Source organism: Antechinus flavipes, chromosome 5, assembly GCF_016432865.1.
Source record: "Antechinus flavipes isolate AdamAnt ecotype Samford, QLD, Australia chromosome 5, AdamAnt_v2, whole genome shotgun sequence".
NCBI lineage: Eukaryota > Metazoa > Chordata > Mammalia > Dasyuromorphia > Dasyuridae > Antechinus > Antechinus flavipes.
The window spans coordinates 105,813,638-105,836,284 of NC_067402.1; the positions used below are offsets into that span (position 1 = coordinate 105,813,638).

Consider the following 22,647-nt stretch of genomic DNA (forward strand, 5'->3'; position numbering starts at 1 on the left):
TAATAATATTTCCAAGTGCTCTTTGTGCTTAGGCTTCCCCAACGCCTAGATCTTTGGAAAGATGCTGAGGTCATTTCTCCCTTCAAAGTTTCATTAAATTTCTAGAGCCTTAGAACCATAGAAGTCTGTTCTGTTTTCTTTTAAGGGTTATTATTGTCATTGATTCCTTCCTTTGTAAAATCTATGAACCTCTTCTCAACAAGTCAAAGCTCAACAAGCATTCATTATCTTTTAGGCAATATACTAAGTTCTCGTTTTATATATATGAAAAATCCCTGCTGTCAATGAGCTCACATTTTAATTGGAATATTCTTATGTCTTCTCTTAAAATCCCATATGAAATCTGAATGGAGGGTCATTGCTGAAAGGTTTAAGAAAGGCTTCATGACACACTGGACATATGAGTTGGGCTTTAAAAGCAAGATAGGAAAAATGGGTTATGATAGAGTTTCCACATTAGTGAAAAAATTCTAGGAGGATAAATGACTATTTGTCTGCTGAGAGTAGCCAACTTGTCTGGGACAGAGTTGTTAGAGGACATTGGAAAGACAAGGTAATACCAAATTTTGACAGGTCTTAATTGATGGTTCAGGCAGCTGAATCCCTTGTCCTGTCCATAGTTTGAGCTATTTTATGCAATAAAGACTTCCTTCATGAAGCCTCATAACAAGATGACAGAATTTATGCCATTCTGAGGCCTTTCTTAAACCTTTCAGCAATGACCCTCCATTCAGACTTCTTATGGGATTTTGCTTTGCACATCTTTCTACAGTACTCAGTATATGCTGTTGTATATCATTAAGTATCTATGGCCATGTCTTATCTCTCTACTATACTACTTCCATTAAGGCAGCATATATCTCTTATCTAAATTTTGTAACCTCCTACCCCTTCCACATTTAGCATAATGTTCAGTATCCAGTTGGCCCACAGTGAATATTTGCTGGATTTAATTATGTTTTGATGATAACCAGGAGAAATGTTAGACAGACTTTGTGCTTTTAGCAACATTGACTTTCCATAATTCAGTGATAAAAATATATTTAATATTCTATCAGAGTCCATTGAAGAGACTAAAATGATAGTTGGAATTAAAAAAGACTTTTATTTAACATGTTTCTGGGAAAACAAAATGACTTGACTTGATATACCCAAAGTGGTATCAAGAGGGAAATAGGGATCCTGGAGGACGGATACTCCCAAACCCAGACAATCACTGGCACTTCCAAATTAGAGGAGCCTCTCCACATTGGAGTCAAGCTTGACATCCCAGACTCAAGTGATGGGAGTGGGGCTGACATTTCCAAATGGGAACAAGAAAGGCAGAGTGGAGACACAACTAAAGATCTTGTTGGATGCCATAATCTTTTAAGTAAAGGAAACCTGGGAATCTCTGACAAGAAATGCTTCCAGAACTTGGCACTTTGCTGCACCAAGATCTTGGACAGCTCCTGATTTAATAACTTTTATTAAGCATTTATTATGTGCCAGGCACTATTCAAAGCCCTGGGGACATATAACTAAACAAGATAGTCTATGTACTAAGGAGCTTACATTCTTTTCTTTTCTTTTTTTTTTTTCAGTTATTCTGCTCTTAAGAAATAGAATGCATTTCTATAACAGCAGAATAAAGAATAAAAATCATTTCACGTGAAACTGCAAATCTATTTTGCACAACTTATTCTTTTTAAAATATTTAATAAAAGTATCAAGTAACTTTTTACCTTTTTCCCTTCCCCCCACCCTAGAGATAGCTACCATTAGACACAAATATGTATATATACACACACATATTTGTATCATATGAGTTAGACCATTCAATATGCACTTCTATTTATTAGTTCTTTCTCTGGATATAGATAGCATCTTCCTTTATGTGTTTTTTGCAGTTAATTTGAGTATCTATAATAATCAAAATGACATTGTCATTCAAATTTGTTCTTAAAAACATTACTGTTACTGTATAGAATATTCTCTTGGTTTTCAAAAATTCTGACTGATTTCCTACCCTTGAAGTCATAGGCAGGTGGAAGTCAATAAGCTATATAACTGAAAACTATGAGCTTAGAAGTTTCTAACTATAGACAATTTCATAGAGAGGGAGGCAGAAAAAACATCAAGGAAGAAGGAAAGAGGTATCAGGCAAGAGAAGAAAGTGGGACAGGAGATAGAAAGTTTTTAAAATGAAGATAGACTAGGTTCCTAGAAATCAGAAGTTTTTCCAGACAACATACCTATATTCAGCCATACTTCTGAACAAGATGTAAGTAATATATTTTTTTCTACACACACACAAATTTATCACTAATTTATCTTCTTCTTCGTACAGTGGAAAGAACATTAAGTTACTCATGATCAAATCTAACCTTTTTCAATTCTTATCTCTGTGAAATTCTTCAAGTCATAAAACCTCCCTGTACCTCAGGTATACAATGAGGGGATTGGAGTAGATGGTACCCAACTTACGATCTAGAATCATCAGTGTGATGATGATCCTGCTGCCTGTTTCTGCTGATGCACTGAAACCATTCATATTTTCCTTTGAAACATGAGAGATCAAGCTTCTGAAATGTCTTCTACCTGTTAGCATCTTTCCACTCTTGGAGAGAAACTAATTTTCAAAATCGTGTTCAATTACGCAAAGTTCTTTCCAGTGAATTTTTAAGTTTTTGTAGGACTCCTGAGTCCCATGATCTTATGAGTGACTTTTTGATGAACTTTCTCTTTTTCCTTGTTATCTTCCTTTCACAAAACAAAATACCTGGGCTACAATCTACATGTTGCTGCCTTCCTAAGTGAAAAGTTTCTTAGGATTGCTATTTTGTACCCCCATCAAGATACCAAATTGCTAGAAAGCAAATGCCCAAGTTTCATCAGTTGTATAAATTGTATCTTGGCGGTTGTGCTTCAGGGTTTAGTAATTGCCATACTGGTTTATGTGATTTGTTGAAGTAACATTGTTACAAAAATAAAAGGCTCTCCAACTGCTGCTTTGTTTGACTTTGAATACTTTTTATTTAATTCCATTCTGTTTTTAAAATGTTTTAAATAGCTAAATCTAAAAGAATTGTATTAATCTGCATATTCTAAAAATTTGGTGAGTATTATTTCCCTTTTTTATTTCTTATTGGAGAGAACAATCTTTCATTGTCATTATTATTTTTCAATTATCCTCGTCTTTCTTTATATTGTCACATATTCAACCAGTTTATGGTAACTAGTTAGTTGTCATATAACATTCTGAATCTACTTCATTAATCATATCTAGCCATTTCATTTCTAGTTTTCACAATTTATGTAGTCCAAATAATCTCTTTTTATAGGCCCAATATTTTTATATTATACTTGTTACAGAAGTATGCAATAGTTTTGTTCTTTTCTTTTCTTTTTTATTTTCTACATTAGACTTGGGATTTCATTAGTTCCCAATGCTGTATCTCTCTCTAGCAAAGCAGTTCATCATGTGCTCTGCAATTTACTATTTAAAATTGCTTGGAACACTGAGGTGAAGTTGCTTGCCCAGAATCATACGTCAGACACAGGAATTTATTTTTCCCAGGTTCTTTCCATGTTATAGATGAAGAACAAAAGCAGAGGGAAACTTGACTATGGCTACACACAGAAAAAAATTTTTTTTTAATTTCTTATTGTTAAATTTCTACAATCAGTGTTAGCTTCATCTGAATTCCATGGTCCCTGGATTAATTACAATAATATTTTCAAAAGTACAGATTAGATTTTAATTCTCTAAAAATTCTAAAAATGTGACAGTTTGGCAGTTCATATTTCTGCAACTCCCTCTCATTAACAGAGCAAATACAGATATTATAATAAGTACATGCGGTGGTATGTGATTGGATTTATGGTCAGGATAATATTACATATGAAAAAGAACTGGAGAATGTAAGCTCCTGTTTGTAGGCTAAAATCTGAAGAATCTCATCAAAATTCTGTTAGAGAGGACGGAGGATCTTGGACCTGTGGTGCAATAAATGAATAGATGCAAGTTTTCCTGAAGCAATAAGAGAGTTTTTTTTTTTTTTCGTTTGTTTGTTTTTGTTTTTGTTTTTACTACAGTATAAATACATTTGCTCTCCCATGTTCTAAAAAAACAAACAACCTTCCTTCATTCAGGAAAGTATTTTCTCTTTAGACTAAGGAAACAGAAACATGTCTAGTCTTTCAATTTATTGGGTGTGTTTAAAGCTTTAGGAAAACCTGCCGTGCTTCACTACACCTCCCCCCCAACTCCCCTCCAAAATAATGTCACTGAAAACATTGCATTTTAATATTGTGTTTGAAATCTTTACTTGAAATCTTGTCTAAATATACACTTGTTAATGATATATGATACTGAAAAAAATATTCTCTTATATTTATCCTATTACCTCCTCATTTTAGTTTTTCTTTGAATTGAGGTCAGTACATGGATAGCTAGACTTCATCCTCTGAGCACTCACCCCTGACCCCCCACTCTCTGTTTTTCTGCTTACTTTAATTGGATTGCTTTTCAATTCATCAAAATTTCTCTCCTATCTCAATCACCTGTACCAATACCAATATAGCTGCAGCCTTCCTTGCCATCAGGGTTTCCTGTCACTTCCAAAGTAAAAGATATTTCATAGTTGTCTTTGAAATGGAGTGCTGAATCAGAAAGCACTAATGATCTGCTTGCCTTACCCCTGGGGTGTCTGAAGCAGGCATCCATCTCTTGCTGTTTCCCAGACCTGTTAGTCATAAAAATTCACTCCATGTCAAGTCACCTCAGCAGCACAGTGATGTGCAAAATAAAACCATATGACAAGCAATTTGTAACATGATAATGGGGGTCACAATGATGGAACTACTTTTAGATTTTGGTCCTGCTGCAGTAACATTAGGGCTTTCAATACTAAACTTGATCTAGAATTTCACATACTGGGTCACAAGCTCTTTGAAGCTCTGATAATAAATAAACCATTTTTGATCATGAGATAACTCCCTTTTCTCCACAACATCCTTTCAGAAGTTTTGTATAGGAAAGCAGCCTGATATGTTGGAAAGATTAAGACTGGAAATCAGAAAACTTAGAGACCAGTCTACCTCAACCTCTATTATTTTTTCCATCTATAGGACGAATGGCTCAGATGCTAAGTCCCTTCAAGCTCTGACAAGTGAATTCATATTAACACTGCTCTGGATAGGGTTTGTTTGTTTTTTTAGCAAAGATTTGCAAAGACATGGGTATTTTCTAATGTCAAAAAACAATGATGAGAAATTATTGATCATAAATCCCTGATGTTTCGCTAAACAATTCGAACTGACATTCTTAACCATCCTCCCCCATCATAAAGTATGATACATACTTTACACTTTCATTTTGAGGGCTTAGTATAATTTATATCTATTTTTCTCTAGTGAAATTCAGGAGTAATAAATAAATCTATCAAAAGTGATCAAATTAAAGGAGTTTCATTCTTAATTTTACATTTTTTTTAAGCCCAGTCCTTTTCAGATTCTTTACATGTACATCTCTCCTAACAATTCTGGTCTAAAATTTTCTATATTACTATTTCCAAGAAATTCTATTGTGTAAAGCATCACTTTTTTTTTTTTTTTTTTGGATGATGTCCTGTAGTGTTAAAATGTTATTTTCAGAATTACTTGATATGGATGTTAGCTTTGCTGAACTCTTTTATTTTCCCTCTTTATGATTTTTTTTAACAAGGAATGTTTCAATAGTAGGGGGAGAATAAATTCAGAAATGAAGGTGATATTAAAACAAAATATATGAACAACATTTAGATTTCTTTAAAAAATTATACTACGCCATTAGAAAGAAATTCATTAGAGGGAGAATGAGCTAATTAATTAACAATGAAGCACTTAGGAAATGCTAAATAGTATAATAAACATCAGAATACAAAGAAAAAAGTGAAATAGTTCTTCTGTCTTCCAAAGGAGCTTACATTTTAATGGAGAAGCAACTTGCACATATGTAAAACTTCAGTAAGACTGTTCTTAGAGAAATTCTATATGATACTTCCTGAGCAGTACACTTAAATCTATTTGTTTCAGTTTCCTCCTCTGTAAAATGAGCTGGAGTAAGAAATGGCGAACCATAGCATGAAAATACTATTAAAAATAGTTCAGCGAGGGGGATAGTAATAGCTGGGGAACCAGAAAAGGCTTCAGGCCTAAGATGGCACATGGTCTGAAATTTGAAGAAAAGTAGGGATGAATGAACCCCAAAGAGTTTTTGTCACTAAAATGTTTATCAGGACACCAGACTGAAAAATTACTGGAAGATATCTGAAGACCTGTTAATTAACATACAAAAGAACATTTCTAACACCTCTGTTTCCAAGGATAGGGCTGCAAACTGAGTAATAATAAATCTGAGTTTCTCCTCCTCAAAACCAATTGATCATTGCTATTTACTGGACACACTATGCTAAGCCCTTAGTGTAACTGTAGAAGAGAAAACACTAGTGATTCAAGAGAAAGGGAGCCAGGAAAGATCTCCTACAGATGGGAGCTCTTGAAGCCCTTGAACTTTTCCTCAAGGAAATCAGAAGCTGTTAAGTAGAGTTGAGATGGGAAAGAATAGGTATGGATGGCAACCAGTACAAAGATGTGAAGATGGGGAAGTATCATATATGAATAACAGCAATTAGGTTGGATTGTTGAGTGGATGCAGGGGAACAGTGTATAAGAAGTCTAGGAATACAGAAAATGGCTGAGTTTTGAAGAATTTTTATATTCCAGATGGATTTATTTTTGATCCTATAGAAACAGGAAGTCACTGGATTTTATTAAGTAGGAGTTAGGAGAGGAGAAGAGGATCTGTTATTACTGTGGCTTTTAAATTAAATTACAATATCGCCTTACTCAAAGACTCTCTAGTATTGTAATATTGCCAATATTATTTTACTTCTTTCTCTCCTGCTATGATAGATGCACTTCTGACTCTTGCCTTTTTTGTATTCATTTGACCTTCTTTCCTGCTATCTATCTAGCAATTTGGCTTCATTACAACTCCTCCAAGTCTCTTCTCATGAATCAGTAGTTATATGATGTTTCCAACCACAAGTGAAATCCAAAGATAACCAGTGATAAATGTAATTAATAAGTCAAAATTCCCATTAATCTCTCCCTGACTTTTTATTCAATTTTTTCTTGATTCTAGTCCAACCTTTCTTCCATGTATGTTATGAAGTTTTTATTTCAATTCTAAGCCTAATAAATAGGGGATTTTGCCCAAATTCCTTATCAGCATTCTAGCACATAACTGATATTCACTGCACATATCTGTTAAAACTGATTTCCATAGGCAGAAAATCATAGTTTACCTGTATGCTTTCAGCTAATCCCACTTCTTCCCATTCCTTTATATTATAACTAATGCCAACTCTGCTATTTTGTCATGTTTTTTTAAGGGTCAGTCTTTTGAAAATCAGTCATGAAAAGGCTTGTATTTTACCTGTGGAAAGAAGTTCTTCTATTAAACTCACCTCCCTCTTCATTTTAATATGTTGTCAGAGAAGAGCTAGATTAAAATAATCTCAGGGCTGCAACATCAGTACCTCTTACTCCCCACACCTAAAAAAAATCCCTGTGGAGAAAATGCTTTTCCATTTCCAAACAAAAGAGGCTATAAATTAAAGTAGGTAAAAAAAATTCAGGGCAGCGTGATGGCTCAGTGAATAGAATACTGGCCCTGAAATCAGGAGGACCTGAGTTCAAATCTTACCCCAGACACTTAATACTGCCTAGCTGTGTGACCCTGGGCATGTCACTTAACCCCAGTTGCCTCAGCAAAAAAAAAAAAAAAAAAAAATCCTAACTCCTGATATAATAGTTTTAGCTTTGTAACTCTGCTTGTGGAAAAATTAACCTTGAATTTACTTTAAAAACAAATTATTTGGTACAAGTCTTTGAACTTTGAACTTAATTCATCAAATATTTTAAGTACATATTATGAAAAATAACATGGTCCTTGCATTCAAGGACCTTGTAAACTAACAAAAATTAATATGATATAAAATGAATCTGATAAAGGCAAAGGAAAGAATTAAGTAAAATAGTATAACAAAATTTTGAGGAGGTAAAGATCATTTTCAGCTATTGATACTGGGAAAAGTTTCTTGGAAGAGGAAATATTTAATCTGAGCATTGAAAGAAGAAAAATTTGAGTCTTTAGATGTGTGAAGGGACTGTGTTCTAGGCAGAGGAATTCCTTTGGGAATGAATGAAAAGGGACGAGACCTGTTGAACTTGGGGAACAGTTCATGGTTCAGTCTGACTTAAACAGAGTATATGAAGAAGAATCATGTGTTAGAAACTAGAAAAGTAGGTAAAAACCAAATTTTGAAGGATCTTAAATGTCTGGCTGAGTTGCTATTTGACAAATGTTATTGTTGTTTGCCCTTCATTCTTGATGAAGATCTTTGTCATCAAGAAAGAAATGTCATGACTTTTGAGTGAATTGGATTTAAGCAAGGGAGGAATATGCAAAGACACCAACATCACTCTCTTCTCAAGAGCCCTCTAGACCCAGTGGCAAGATATAAATCAGAACCACTGGAGATGGCCCTGAATACAGTGGGAGATCTTGGTCTTTCCCATTTCTCATTTTGTCTGAGGCAATTCCCATTCAGTGATTAAGGCTCAGTAAGAAATAAGGCAAAGAATGGACTCTTTTATAAATAAATATAAAAATAAATAAATAAAATCAGTTTGGGATAGGAAGACCCTCAGGGATTTTCTAAATAAAGTGCCACTGAGGGATTTTGAGCAGTATTTTTGAACAATCTCAGACCTTCTCATTAGGAAGATTATTTTGGCAGCCTTGTGAAAGATCGAACAGAGGAGAGACTGAAGGAAAAAATAGCTAATTAGGAGAGTTTTTTTTTTTTTTTTTTTTTTTTTTTTTACAATAGTTCAGGTGAGAGATAAGGGCCTGAACCAGGGCAGTATTAATGTAAATAGAAAGGAAAGGATAGACATTACAGATATTATTTAGATTTCATGGACAGGATTTGGAAACTGATTGAATACAGAATAACAGAAAGAAAAAGGAATTAAAGATGATCTTAATGTACTATGTCAGGGAAACTGAAGAGATTGGGATACCATTAAAAGAAATAGGGAAGGGAGCTCAATGGTGCAGTAGATAGAGCAGCAGCCCTGAAGTTAGGAGGACTCAGACATTTAACACTTATTATCTCTGTGGCTCTAAGCAAGTCACTTAACCCCAATAGCATCACCAGAATTAATAAATAAATAATCAAAAAAGAGAAAGAAATAGGGAAACTGGGAAGCAGTGGCATGTTTTATTGAGAAGAGATTCAAATTCTGGACATGTTCAGTTTGGTGTGAGAGGAGGTTATCTGGATAGACATATACATAAGCCATTTGGAAGTGATTGGAAAGATTAAGGGCTAAATTCATAGATTTGGGGCTTCTTAGTATAAGGATGAGTGTCTATGTCATAAGCTTATATGAGATTGTCAAGGTAGATAGACTAAAAAGGAATGAGACCAGACTGTTAGTGAGTAGCCATGCATAGGACCATCAAAGAATATTGAGAAGAACTAATCATAAATACAGGAGACAATTTAAAGAAAGGAATTTTTTTTCCTCGATAGTATTTTATGTTTCCAAATACATGTAAAGATAGTTTTCACCATTTATTTTTTAACTTCATTTAAAAATTTTTAATAATAACTTTTTATTAAGTCAAGAATTTCAAGGAAATTAATAAAAAAAAATGCAAACAGAGGTGGCTTTAGCTATATCAGATCTAACACTAATCTATTCCATTGAGCAACTATTCTATTTCTAACCAGTACCAAATGATTTTGATTTATAATATAATATAATACATATACATATATATACACATATGTATATATAGTTTAGTATTTTATATTCAAAGGCCTCATTCCTAAAATTAGAGATAATTGACTCAAATTTATAAGAATACAATTCCAATTGATAAATGGTCAAAGGATATGAACAAATTTCAGATGAAGAAATTAAAACCATTTCTAGTCACATGAAAAAATGCTTTAAATAAACTTCTGAGGATGGAACCAAGATGGCAGAGTAAAGTTAGAAAGCTGCTTGAGCTCTTCCAGTTTCCCTCGAAAAGCTCATGAAAACAAGCCTTTGAACAGAGTCTGATGGAATGAAACCTCTCTCCAGTCAAGATAGATTGAAAAAAAAATTCAAGAAAAGTCATTCTCACTGAGATAAAAAGAATATTCAGCCCAGGTCAGACAGAATTCTGGAAAAGCCAGTGAGAGGCTCTTAACCACAGCAAATAAGACCCTAATTTCTAGTAGAGGATCAAGTCAGTGGGGCAACTTCTAGACCCAACTCAAAAAGCAAACTCTGAAAAACTGGGTTGTTTCCTGAAAAGAAAGCTACCCCCTACAAACAAGAGGCCTCTGTGCTCAAAGCCAAGGCTCAGGGCTGCACAGAAAGCTTGGGATAACTCCTCCTTTGCCCAGAAGCAGAGAGGTAAAAAAAAGAAAAAGAAAAAAAGAAATACCAAAAGGAAAGGAAAGAAAATGAGCAAGAAACAGAAAAGAACCTTGATCAGAGAAAGCTACTATGGCTGATAGGGAAAACCAATACACAAAAATCACACAAGGACAGAATGTCCACCAAAGAAATCTCAAAAAGTGATATGAATTGGTCTCAAATTCAAAGAGGCTTCTTGGAAGTGCCCATAAAAGACTTTAAAAGGCAAACAAAAGAGATAGAAGGAAAAATGAGAGGAAATGAAAAGTATGCATGAGAGTGTCAACAGTTTGGAAAAGGAATGATAAAAATTGTCTGAAGAAAACAACACCTTGAACAGTAGAATTAACCAAATGGAAAAAAGAGATACAAAAGCTAACTGAAGCAAATCACACATTAAAAACTAGAACAGTACAAATGGAAGCTAATGACTTTGTGAGACAGTAAGAATCAGTCAAACTAAAAAGAATGAAAAAAAATGGAAGAAAATATGAAATACCTTATTGGAAGAACAGCTACCTGGAAAATAGATTCAGAAAAGACAATTTAAAATTATTGACCTACCTGAAGGCCATGACCAAAAAAAAAAAAAAAAAAAAAAAAAAAAAAAAGCCTGGATAGCCTTATACAAGAGATTGTTAAGGAAAATTGAAAGAGTCCATTAAGCACTTCTGGAAAGAGATCCCACAAAGAAATCCCCAAGAAACATTGTTGTGAAACTCCAAAACTACAGTCTCAAGAAAAAAATACTGCAAGGTGTTAGACAAAGCAATTCAAATGTCAGGAAGTAATACTCAGCATTACCTATATCTAATAGCTTCTACAATAAAGGATAGGAGGGCCTGGAATACCATATTCTGGAAGGCAAAGGACCTGGGGTTACAACCAAGAATTAATTATCCAGCAAGATTCAGGATTCAAGGATTCAAGATCTTTCAGGGGAGAAGATGGAGAGTCAATTAAGTAAGTGACTTAATCATTCCTATTGAAAAAATCAGAACTAAACAAAAATTTTAATCTATAAACACAGGACTCAAGATAAGCATCGAAAGGTAAATGGGGAAATGGTGTGTGTGTGTGTGTGTGTGTGTGTGTGTGTGTGTGTGTGTATACATACCTACATATATATATATATTATATATATATATATAATTATTATTACTTAAAGGTTTCCCTAGATGGGAAAACAGTATCTGTAACTCATGAGAACTGTATCTAACACTGGAACAGACAGAGGGGGGCATCACATGGACTGAGGATGTGGTTGTAAATGGACTCTGATATAATGGCATCAAAGAAAAAGATATTAAGAGGTGGGAAAAGATCTGTACTGGAAAAAGAGGAAAAGTAAGATATAATGGGACAATTAGTTCATACCAAGAGGCTCAAAAGACTTATTACAATTCAGGGAAAAAAGGGAGGGGGAATGAGCATTGTCTGAAGCTTGATCTTATCAGTTTGGGCTATAAGAGAAAATAACTTAATCATTCAGTTGGGTGTAGAAATTTATCTAACCTTATAAAGAAGAAGGAGGAGAAAAGAAAAAGAAAAGAAAAGGGAGGAACAGGATAGAAGGGAAGGCAGAAACACTAGAGAAAAAAAAAGAGTAAGAGAAGGAGAGAAGAGTTGATAAAAGATAAGGTAGTGGGTAGAATGAAGTTAAAAAAAAAAACTACCAAGAGAAGGGGGAATGGTGATAGGAAATAAGGTAGTGGATGGGGCAGGTAAAAACAAACACAAGGCTAAGGACTGAGTGGGAAGAGAGAACAAAAGTATATACAGGAGAGAAAATAGGATGGAAGGAACTATAAAACAAGTAATCATAACTGTGAGTGTGAATGGGATGAAGTTTCCCATAAAACAAAAGTGAATAGCATAGTGGATTAAAAAACACAATCCTACAATATAATTGTTTACAAGAAACACATTTGATACAGAGAGACACATACAGAATAAAGGTAAAGACTGGAACAGAATTATTATGCTTCAGCTGAAAGAAAAAAAAAAGCAGGGCTAGATAAAGCAAAAGTAGAATTAGATTTTATTAAAAGAGATAAGGAATGAAAGTACATCTTGATAAAGGATATGATATATAATGAAATAGTAATGATACTAAATATATATGCACCAAATGGTAAAGCTAGCAAATTGCTAGAGAAGATTTTAAGCTAGTTACAGAAAGAAATAAGATCAAAACTATTCTAGTCGGGGACCTCAACCTTTCCCTCTCAGAATCTTACAAACCTAACTACAAAATAAATAAGAAAGAAACTAGGGAGGTTAATAGTATCCTAAAAAAACCTAAATATGATAGACTTCTGGAGAAAATTGAATAGGGACAGAAAGGAATACATCTTTTTCTTGGCGGTATGTGGGACCTGTACAAAAATTGACTATGTATTAGGACATAAAAACTTCATAATCAAATGCAGAAAGGCAGAAGTAGTAAATGCTTCCTTTTCCTACCACAATACAATAAAAACTATATTCAATAAAGAGCCAAGGAAAGACAAAGGACCAATTGGAAATGAAATAATTCAATTCTAAAGAATGAGTGGATCAAACGTCAAATCACAGAAACAATCCATAATTTCACTCATGAAAATGCCAATATTTCAATTGATCAAGGATGGACAGAAGCAGCTACACCCAAAGAAAGAACACTGGGAAATGAATATAAACTGCTTGCATTTTTGTTTTTCTTCCTGGGTTATTTATACCTTCTGAATCCAATTCTCCCTGTGCAACAAGAGAACTATTCGGTTCTGCACACATATATTGTATCTAGGATATACCGTAACCTATTTAACATGTAAAGGATTGCTTGCCATCTGGGGGAGGGGGTGGAGGGAAAAAATTGGAACAGAAGTGAGTGCAAGGGATAATGCTGTAAAAAATTACCCTGGCATGGGTTCTGTCAATAAAAAGTTATTAAAAAAAAAAAAAAAGAAAATGCCAATAATGAGACCATATACCAAAACCTATGGGATGCAGCCAAAGGAGTTCTTAGGGGAAATTTTATATTTCTAAATAGCTACCTGAATAAAATAGGGAAACAGGAGATCAGTGAATTAGGCATGCACCTAAAAAAGCTAGAAAAAGAACATTAAAAACTCCTAATAAAATACTCAATAAGAATATCTGAAACTCAAAGGAGAGATTAATAAAATAGAAACTGAGAAACTATTGAATTAATAAATAAAATTAAGAGTTGGTTTCATGGAAAAAAAAAAACCTAAAAAAATAAATAAATCTTTGGTTAATTTGATCAGAAAAAGGAAAGAAAAAATGTATCACCAACTTCAAAAATTAAAAGATTGAACTTATCACCAATGAAAAATAAATTAAAGCAATAATAGGAGCTATTTTGCCCAACTGTATGGCAGCAAGTCTGACAATCTAAGTGAAATGGATGAATATTTACAAAAATATAAATTTCCCAGGTTAACAGAAGAAGAAATAAATTAATTAAACTGTCCCATTTTAGAAAAAGAAATTAAATAAGTCATTAATGAGTTCCATATTTGACACAGACACATACAGAATAAAGGTAAAAGGCTAGAACAGAATTATTATGCTTCAGCTGAAGGAAAAAAAAAAGCAGGGCTAGCAATTCTGATCTCAGATAAAGCAAAAATAGAATTAGATCTTATTAAAAGAGATAAAGAATGAAAGTACATCTTGATAAAGGGTATCGTAAATAATGAAATAACTCCAGGATCAGATGGATTCACAAGTGAATTCTACAAAACATTTAAAGAACAATTAGTTCCAATAGTATTTGGAAAAATAGATAAAGAAGGAGTCCTGTCAAATTCCTTCTATGATACAACTATGGCACTGATACTTAAACCAGAAAGAATCAAAACAGAGAATGAAAATTAGAAACTAATTTCCCTAATGAATATTGATGCAGATAATTTAAATAAAATATTAACCAAGAGATTACAGCAACTTATCAGCAGGATAATACACAAGGACTAAGTGGAATTTATATCAGGAATGCAGGACTGGTTTAATATCAGGAAAACTGTTAACATATTTGACCATATTGATAACAAAACCAACAGAAATCATGATAATCTCAATGGATTCAGAAAAAGTTTTTAACAAACTACAGCACCCATTCCTATTAAAAACACCAGAGAACATAGGGATAAAGGAAGTTTTCCTTAAAATAATAAGCAGTATCTATTTAAACCCAACAGCAAGTATTATTTGTAATATAGAGATACTGGATGCATTCACAGTAAGATCGGAAATGAAATAAAGATTCCTACTATCACCACCATTATTCAACATTGTACTAGAAATATTGGCTTTAACAATAAGAAAAGAAAAAGGCATCAAAGGAATTCAAATAGGGAAAGAAGAAATAAAACTCTCACTCTTTGCAGATACTTAGAGAATCCTAGAAAATCATCCAAAAACCTACTAAAACAATTCACAGTTTTAGCAAAGTTGCAGGATGCAAAATGAAGACATACAAATCATCAGAATTTCTATATATAACTGAAAAAGAATATCAGCAAGAGATAGAAAGAGAAATCCACTTAAAATTATTGTAGACAAAATAATATAATCAGAGATCTACTGCCAATAGAAACCCGAGAACTATATGAACATAATTACAAAAAAAAATTACAAAATGACATTTCTACCTAAATTGGTCTACTTGTTCAGTCATTATTTTATAAAAACTAGAAAAAAATAAAAAGGGATGTGCGAAAACTGGGATAATAATACATAGTAGGTGGAGTTGTGAACTGATCCAGTTATTCTAGAGAGCAATTTGGAATTATGACCAAAGGACTATCAAACTGTGTATACGCTTTGACCCGGAAGTGTCTCTACTGTATCTGTATCCCAAAGAGATCATAAAAAAGGGAAAAGGACCCACATGTGCAAAAATGTTTGTAGTAGCTCTTTTTGTAGTGGCAAGCACCTAGAAGCTGAGTAGATGCCCATCAGTTGCAGAATGGCTGAATAAGTTATGATATATGAATGTTATAGAATATTATTTTTCTATAGGAAATGATCAGCAGAATGATTTCAGAAAGTCCTGAAGAAATTTGCATAAACTAATGATAAGTGAAGTGAGTAGAATCAAGAGAACATTGGACACAGCAATAAAAAGACTATACAATGATCAATTCTGATGGATGTGGCTCTTTTCAAAAGGGTGGTGATTAAGGCCAGTTCCAATAGTCTTATAGTAGAGTCATCTGTAACCAGAGGGAGGACTGTGGGGTCTGAGAGTGAATCAAAATTAGTATTTTTACCTTTGTTATTGTTGTTTGCTTGTATTTTGTTTTTTTTTTCTCATTTTTTTTCTTTTTAATCTGATTTTTATTGTTGAGCATGATAATTATAAAAATAGGTATAAAAGAATTGCACTGTTCAACATACATTGGATTACTTGCCATATGCATGTGTTTTGAAAATAAAAAAGCTTTTTTTAAAAAAAAATAAGCACTTTTTATTTTCAAAATACATGCAAAGATGGTTTTCAACATTCACCCTTGCAAAACCTTTGTCTTACAATTTTTTTCCCCTTTCTTTCCCCAACCTCACTTCCCCTAAATGGCAAGTAGCCCAATGCAGATTAAACATGTATAGTTCTTTTCAATGTATTTCTATATTTATCATGCTGCATAAGAAAAAAAAATCAAAAAGGAATAAAAAACCAAGCAAACAATAACAAAAAAGGATGAAAATACTATGTGGTGATCCACATTGAGTCCCCATAGTCCTCTTTCTGGATGCAGGTGGCTCTCTCCTTAGAAAACATATTGGAATTGGCCTGAATAATCTTATTTCAATTACATTTTGGACTTTGTCTAAAAATTGCCTTGATCTTATCAAATAGCAGCTATTTCAATGTATTAGCCATTTTGGGGAAGAGTTTCACTGAAATGATACAGTGCATGCCATTTTTATTGCCATACATGGTTTTTTATATTTCTTGTATTAATAGGGGCAAGCACATTACTTTTGGGGTTAACCATAAGGTACAAAGAGAATTGCTTGCCTGAGTCTGGCAACCATGGGTTTAAGTAAACCCAAGTTTAATTTAAAAAACAGTTATTACATATCTACTAAAAGCAAGACACTTTGCTAAATATTAGAATACCTTATAATCTCTGGTTTCTTGGAGCTTATAATCTAATTGGAGAAAATATAAATAATTAAGAAAAAAAGTATCAAATAAGTATACATACTGGAAATTCTGCTCTAATTGCTGTAAGTCTTAGGGATCATACCACTAGATTGAAGTTAAATTTCTAAGCTCTCTTAAATGTGAATCTTGTGTATGAAAAACATTCATTAGGATTTTTATTATTATTACTTTATTTTATTTTTAGTAACTCCATGATTGAAAATAAAGAAACATGAGATTTTATATTATGTACCACTCTCTATGCTAAGCCACAAAGATACAGATATTAAAGGGGAATAGTTCCTGTCCTCTAGCAGCTTACATTTTAATGAAAAAGATACAGATGGTTGAATGTTGGCCAGGAAAAGGAGTTATGGTCTGGAAAGTCACAAGTCATAAACATGGTTAAGTAGAACAAAAGAGTAATCAATTAATGTGTCATTTCAAGAAACAATGGTAGTATGAGTTTGAGTACTAGATTGGAATGTTTGAACAATGAAATAAATGAATGAATGATTGGAAATGTCATCTTCACCTTGAGAGAAAACATGGGCAATTTGCATTCCTACAGGAACTTCACACTCAGCTTACGTGCATGAGGTTCCTAACAGAATACCTCCATCCATTTCTTCTTGGGGTGACAAACCATAAAACTATCAGCAAACTCCAGCAACTAGCATTTTGTGAAAAGAGAGGAAATCAGTTTTGTAAATGAGTAAATGCTGCAGGCAGCTTTCCAAACAGTTAGTTTGCCTTAAAAAACAAAACAGAACACATTATTGTTTAATTATGCTGCCTGCAGTTCTCTTCTAGCCAAAGCAAAGCCATGCTGCATGTTGATAAATTGCCCTGGGAGCCGCCAAAATCCTCCCTTCCACATTCCCCCTCAGTCCAATGACATTTTCTTCTACTCGATCACTTTGAAAAGTGACATTAATTACTCCTGTTTATGCATTAAAAAAAAAAAAAGACAGAAGGAATGGAGTTTTACAATACAATAAAGATGTCAGCCAAAATGTTACTGTTTCTGTTATTATCTTCTCTGCTTCTCTGATCATGTACTCAGGTTGATGGTATCTCTAGCCTGTATCTTGTTTCACAACAATTGGAGCTTTTCCTTGGCTTCTGAAAAATATGGTCTTTCCTTTGAATAATCCAGAGCTTGTTCTCATCTAATCTGAGATTTTAGAACTAGTCATTTTGCCCCAAAACTCTCCTTTCTCAACTTTCCTATTATTACTGAGGACACCAGTATCTTTACAATCACCCATGTTTCCTACTTGTTTGTCTCCTTGTCACTTTCAACTACCCCATATATCCAATCATTTGCTAAATCTTGTTTCTGCATTCACATCGTATATGTATAGCTATAATTAGAATTCCAACCCCTCATTGCTTCTTGTCTGGATTATTGTAATACTCTTCTTCTCTCTCCCACTTAATAGTATTTCATTTTTCCAAATACAGGTAAATATCATTTTCAACATTTACTTTTATAAGATTTTTATTTTTTCTCTCTTCACTCCCCTCTCCTTAAGATGACAAGCAATCTGATATAGGTTATGCATGTATAATCATATTAAACACATTCTTACATATAGTCATGTTATGAAAGAAGAATAAGAATAAATGAGAAAAGCTGTGAGAAAGAAAAAAAAGCAAAAATAATATGCTTCAATTTACTATAGTTCTTTCTCTGGATAGTCAGCATTTTCCATCATAAATCCTATGGAACTGTCTTGGATCACTGTATAATTGAGAAAATCTAAGCCAATCATAGTGTCTTATCCCACAATGCTACTGTTACTGTGTACAATGTTCTCCTGGTTCTGCTCACTTAACTTTGCATCAGTTCATGTAGGTCTTTAAAGGTTTTTATGAAATCCGCATGTTCATGTTGTACTATAGCACAATACTATTCCATGTAATAACCTTCTAAATATCTTCCTTTCCTTATTGCCAGTCCATCTTTCCTTTATTGCCAAAGTGATTTTCTTAACAAGGGTTTGGCCATCTCATTTTCCTGCTCATTAAACTCCAGTGGCTCCCTATCACCTTCAAGAAGAGATTGAATATCCACTGTTTGTAATATGAAATTGTTCATTTTTGACCTCTTCCTATCTTCTTCCATTTTACTTCCCTTCACGTATTCTACTGTCCAGCTCCTTTGACTCACTAGCTATTTCTCATACATGATATGTATCTTTGAACTGGTTATATCCCATGCCAAGAATGTTCCACCTCCTTGCCTCTCTATTTTTAGTTAAATTACCTTCCATAGATTTTCTTTTTATCTTGCATGGACTTCTTTATTTGCATACTGATTCCCCTATTAGAATGTAAACTCCTTGAAAGTAGGAATTTTTTTTTTATTCTTGTTTGTATTTCAATGTTTAGCATAATGTAAGTTCATAGTAAGTGCTTAATAAATGCTTGTTGACTGATTAACTTATTTCATCACTACCAAGTATCTTCATCTGTAGGAAATAGGTACAGGTCATTTCAAAGTGACTTCTTTATTCTTTAAATTTCACAAACTCAGTAGAATTTTCTTGTTTCTTTGTGTTTAAGATAAGAATGGTAAGAGGAGAAGAGGAATTTGAAGTGGGAGATGATACTCTCATGACTTATGTAGGGGGATCCTGGGTTTTCCAAATATATGCCAGCAGAGGGCAAACTCTGCCAGGTCCTATGAAGGTTTCTATTGGAAACCTAGTACCAGACTGTTTTCCCAAGACTAGTTTGGCCAAGACTAGTTTGGGAGGATCCTTATCAAAATATTGGTTATCAATATTTTGGTTCAACGAATAAGAGGTGCAGGAGAAATGTAATCTGCATTGGTGGAAGATGTAGCCACACTGATAAAATCACAACTATTTTGAAATATTGAATATTAAAGTAGATGATAAAATTGAGGATGCAAGATTCCTCAAGATAACCTCCAAGGGCATCCCATCTTCCATCTAGTTTTTCCCCACATTTTCATAGCAGTTACTAATTCTCTTTTTCATTTTAAAATTTTTATTTTTTAATTCACAAGCAGTCTTTTTCTCTCCTCACTTGCCATACTGAGAGAAAGACAGACAGACAGACAGATACACACACACACAGATAGACAGACACAGAGAGACACACAAACACACATACACATAGAGAGAAACAAAGAGGTGGGGGAAAGGGGAAAAATAAATCCTTGTACCAAATATGAATAGTCTGGTAAAACAAATTCCTACATCATTCATGTCCATGTGATCTGTAATATAAGATAATAATAGTACCTATCTCAATTGTGTTATGAAGATCAAATGAATAGTAATTGTAAAGCATTTAACACAGTGCCTAGTACATAGTATTATATAAATGTTGACTATTATTGCATTGTTTCTAATTTTTTTTTTTTACTATCACAAAAAGTGTTGCTATAAATATATTGGTGTATATAAAATTTCCTTATTTTTCCATGGCTTCCCTGAAATATAAGATCTCTAATGAGATGCCTGGTTTAAAGGGATTGCTTGTTTTAGTCACTTTATTTTTAATACTTGCAAATTGCTTTCTAGCTTCTCAAATAATATATTAGTGTGCTTATTATTTCACAATCCTTCCATCATTGACTACTGCCATTTTTTTAGCCATCTTTGCCACTTCTTTGGGTATAGGGTAAAATTAAGGATTGTTTTATTATTTATTAATCATTTATTATTTATGTATGAATATAATATAAATATTATTTATTAATCATTTGGAGTATTTTGTCATGTGATTGTGACTATTTTGCAATTTTTTCTTTAAGTAAACTGTTTATTTCTTAAGGCACTAGCTAAGTGATTTTGGACAAGTCATTTAACTTCTGTTTGACTCAATTTCCTCATATATAAAATCATGATAATAGTGTCTTCCAGGTTTTTTAGAAATATGAAATGAGATAATGAGTGTAAAATATTCAGTACAATGCCTTGCATGTAGTAGTTGCTAGAACTTTGCTGAAGCTGTTGTCTCAATTAGTAATCTTACTGATTCCCTAGAATTTTTCTTAGTATATTATTAGAAAATAATGATAGTTTTAGTTTTCCTGTCATTATGTCTTTAATTTTTTTTCCTTATCTTATTATTTTTGCAAGAATTTCCAGAATAAAATCAAATAATTGTGGGGAGAAAGGGCGCTTTTGCTTCATTTCCATATTTATTGGAAAAGGTACTAGTAAGTTTTCATTGCACATGATTATTTTCATTTTAGACAGTTGATTTTTAGGACAGTAAAAGGTCCTTCTTTGCCTCTATTTTGAAGGGTTTTTAGCACTAATGAATGCTTTATTTTGTTCAAGGTTTTACCTGTTGCATCTACTAAAATAATCATGTGGTTTTGGTTGTTTTGATTTTGATATGATTAGTTATCCTATTGGTTGGTTTCTTAATATTGAACTATTCTTACATTTCTTATAAAATCCACTTGATAACAGTGAATAATTTCTTGGATCAATCATTATAATCTGACAGATTGTTTTTAAATGAGTCAATTTTTCATGAATAATATTGGTAACAATATTCCTTCTGTGTTTTGGCCTTCCCAGGTTTAGGTTTTAGAACTATATTTGTCTCATAGACAGTTATAATGGGGTACTTTTTATCTCAAATTTTGAGCATAATTGTTCTTTAAATTTTGATAAAATTCTCCTGTTAATCCATCAGGATCAAGAGTTTTATTTGGTATTTCATTAACTACTAGTTCTATTTTTGTTTCTGAGATTGGGTTATTTAAGATCTCTATATGATATTTTAATAATTCATTTTATATTTTGAAATTATTTCTTTTGTGCTCATTTTGTTAATCTATTACTGTGCACGATATATTTTTAGTATTTTTAAAATTTCATTTTATAGCTTTCCATGCCTCCTTTAGATCTATGGGATTGGTGATTGTTCAATAAATGTTACTAAGTTAGTAGACAGAACAGTGAGGTGGCACAGTGAATAGAATGTTGATTTGAAAGTCAAAAGGACCTGAGTTCAAATCTGTCTTCGAACACTTACTTTCTTTGTGACTCTAGGAAAGTCCCTTAACCTTATTTGCCTTAGCTCCTCATCTATAAAATGAGCCAGAAAAGGAAATTACAAATTATTCTATTATCTTTGCTAAGAAAACACCAAATGGAATCACAAAATGTTGGATATAACTGGAAATGATTAAACAGAGCAAGTAGTAGACAGATAAACTAGGTTTAAAGCTTACATATAACTTGCTAAATCTTTTATAATAGTTAAATGAGAAAGAAGTTGGTAGTGAACAGATCTGATTGTGGAAAGATAAGGTGAGTTGATTATAGAAGTCAACAAAGAAGTCATCTTCCCCAACCTTCTCCCTGTATAGATGAAGAAAATGAGGTCCAAAAAGATTTATTGATTTACCCAAGAACAAATAGGTTGAAGAATCTAATCCAGGTTGAATTTCTCCAAATTCAACACTTTCATTTTATTATGCTGCATTGGTATGAGAGTCATGATACTTCTTATTCCTGTTCTATGACCTGAAACTAATCACTTAGCTTTTCTCCAAATCCAGCTGCCACCTGCCTTGCATGGACATTAGTAAGATTAATGGCTTCATGTTTGAAAATAGCTCAGGTTGTAAATACAAGTTATGTTTCCAAATATCTCTTTGCAAATAAGGCTAGGAGGAAGGAATTTTTTTCTCCCATTCTCCACCTTCCCTATTCCTAGGCATTACACATAGTGGTGAAATCCTCTACTGAGATAGTTCTTCTATACTAATTCTTTAGGTTTGTTTGATTTGGTCCTGTTGAAGAAAACTTTGTCCAGCTCCATCTGCTTTCCAAGTCAAACTGCCCTTGACTAACAATGATTTATTCACTGCAGTTTACTGATAAGGCTTGTAATGTGCCTCTGATGACCAGATGACCTAAGAGCTCATAATCTTCTTAAATATAAAGGCACACTCATCACAGCTATCTCAAATCCTG

General features: G+C 33.1%; 1 protein-coding gene across 2 annotated transcripts in view; it reads left to right on the forward strand.

Annotated features, from left to right (window-relative positions):
* The window catches only part of DGKI (diacylglycerol kinase iota), a 565,471-nt gene that overhangs the window by 497,871 nt on the left and 44,953 nt on the right, over nt 1–22,647 (forward strand). The window lies entirely within an intron of this gene.